Below are 2922 nucleotides of genomic sequence, written 5' to 3'. Positions count from 1 at the left end.
CTTGCACACAGCACTAAAATGTCTAGTTCGGCACGAATAACTACTATCCATAAAATACCTTCTTCTCCCATTCAGAAATAGATATATGGGCAGAGGTATTGGATGTCAGCCGAATAGAAAAACCAAAATGCCTGAGTAATTCCATCTGACATCTGATGCCAATCATTAGCAGATATATCACGGCGTGTACTCTGAAGATAGTGAACATCAGTGATAACAGGAAAGGGAAGTGATGATAAAGTACTAGTGAGATAAAGTAGTGAGTATCTTAGTTATGGCTACATATAAGCCATCAGGCAGTAGCTAGTTCTGTTACAGATATGATAAAATGACGGAGTAAATCCAATTAATAAACAGCATTACCGTATATATATATATATATATATATGTAGAGAAAATATATACAGCGCCACTTGTGGGATGGACTCCAACAATAAAATATGTAAAATTACTAGAAAGATACCGTTAAAAACACACACACAACCTTGTTATAGGTGTCTGCCACCCCCTAAGAATGCAATGCTGGTATAGTAATGCTAAAAAGTATGGAAAAAAGTGGGGGATAGGGGTACCGGCGACCTGTGTTGTTTAAAAAGTACTTACTAAAAAATGCAAATTTATGAGCCAAAAAATATATATATAAAAATAAACCAGTTTTAATAAGGTATAAAAGCTAATAGATAAAATGTACAATAATATAAGAGATCTATAGTGCAAATAAAAGTATATAAAATCTCAATATAAGGTAGGAGATCCGACTTAACTTAAAAATAGGCAGGGGGTCAGTGCAGGGAACCCAACGCGTTTCGTCACATATGACTTCTTCAAAGGGTAGGGACAGAATGATTTCTCAAGCCTATTTATACCCTTACATACTAGCTAAGGGGTTGTGACATCACAAATGGTCAGGTGATTCAATCTAGAAATCTCACATAAAAATATACATGGTAGTGAATTCAATACATGACAGCAGTCAGTGAGTATCATTAAGGGCATATTTACATCTAAAACGGGTGGTTTCTGACTGAGTCCCAAAACTGTTTATATAACGTGTGGGAAGGTGTAGAACAATAAATTGCGGCACTTCCGCCACACTTCCGGTGACGGAGGTTGCGGGTCACGTGACTTCGGGCACTTCCGCCCCACTTCCTGTGCGCGTCAGTGAATCCCAGTCTCTGTGTGTGTGCCAGCATGGGCTCTTGTGTTTCCTCAGTCTCAGTTCGGGGTTTGTTTCCACGGCGGCCATTTCTTTGTGGGTGAAAGTCCATAGAGCTTATAGGAGTTGCGGTGGCCATTTTGATGGAGTTTAGGAGACCCATATTCCTTGCACTTAATAGTATCCATGGCAACGTTTCCATGCAAAATAAAAATAAACAATTGGTAGTAAACTTTATATTGGAGTTTCTTATCATAAAACAGACAGTTGCCAATATCATAACGACCCATAAGGCTAATATACAAGAGCTTATATTAATTATGTACTTAAATGCAATTTTAAACGTACAATGCAGTGATCTATTTAAAACTCTGACAGGGATCTCTCAGGTGAATCATAAGGCCCGTACACACTGGTCGATATATTGGCCGTTCTCTTGAACGGCCGATATATCGCGGGAGCGTCGGCCAGTGTGTACGGGCGATACGTCTGTGAACTCCGTCGTTCACAGATGTATCGCGTCGGCTGCGCAGCACAGCCGACGGCCAATACATCTAACGATATATTGGCGCGTCGCTGTGTGTGTACGGGGCGGTCGTCCGACCGCCCGTACACATGCTGCGGCGGCCGGCGGTGATTGACAGGTGAACTGGGCGGGCGCCTGCCCAGTTCATGACGTCAGTCCCCCGACGGATCGGGCAGTGTGTATGCACAGCACACTGCCCGATCCGTACATAGATATATCTGCAGATCAATTGATCTGCAGATATATCTACTAGTGTGTACCCACCTTAAGGTGAAGTGGGTGTGCCTATACCACATATGTATACTGCAATTAACACAGCTGTGTTTAACAAGCATTTTATAATATATCATTTCAGCACACAATGTAAATACAAAGAAAATAGATTATGTGCCAGAATAAGACATTTTAATAGTATATTAATCAATTCCCTAAAAACCAATTAGCTTAGAAAGTTCATTAATCTATTTCTAAAAGACTTTTTAGCCGTGAAGATGCTAAGTAATAAACGATCGCCCACCGGTTGGCTTGACGTCCTCTTGTCACTCCTTACAGTACCTGATCTTCCCAGGTAGTCCCCCTCCCTGGTACTGATCAGGCCCGATACACTGCTTAGCTTCCAAGATCGGACGAGATTGGACGTGCCAGTGTGGTTTGACTGTACACACGTGTGAGACATCGTAACACCAGGGACCCGATCGCCTAATAACACTCGAGATCAACTTGGCTTATTAATTTATTCGTTATGGTGCAACATTGTGTTTGCTAAAAAGGAAATTGTGAAAGCGTGAGGAGCAAGATTACATAGAAAGGGATAATGGAGGATACTGCACCTCACAGGAAAGGTGAAATCTCATATCCTTCGTTCAGACCAGTAGGTTGCAGGGTCTGTAACGGGAAAATCCAGTACAAACAAACTCTCAAGACGAGAAATGTACTGGATTTTCCATACTATTAAGTGCAAGGAATATGGGTATCCTAAACTCCATCAAAATGGCCACCGCAACTCCTATGAGCCCTATGGACTTTCACCCACAAAGAAATGGCCGCCGTGGAAACAAACCCCGAACTGAGACTGAGGAAACACAAGAGCCCATGCTGGCACAGACACAGAGACCGGGATTCGCCGCCGGCGCATGCGCAGACGCGCACAGGAAGTGGGGCGGAAGTGCCCGAAGTCACGTGACCCGCAACCTCCGTCACCGGAAGTGTGGCGGAAGTGCCGCAATTTACTGTTCTACAC

General features: G+C 42.9%; 1 pseudogene; it reads right to left on the bottom strand.

Moving 5' to 3' along the window:
- Window positions 1-2225: 2225 nt before the first annotated feature.
- On the bottom strand, window positions 2226-2345 carry LOC134950110 (5S ribosomal RNA; annotated as a pseudogene).
- Window positions 2346-2922: the final 577 nt, after the last annotated feature.

The sequence above is a fragment of the Pseudophryne corroboree genome, chromosome 8 (assembly GCF_028390025.1).
Source record: "Pseudophryne corroboree isolate aPseCor3 chromosome 8, aPseCor3.hap2, whole genome shotgun sequence".
NCBI lineage: Eukaryota > Metazoa > Chordata > Amphibia > Anura > Myobatrachidae > Pseudophryne > Pseudophryne corroboree.
Note: the sequence above shows the minus strand (reverse complement) of the source record. Positions and strands in the feature narration are given on the sequence as shown.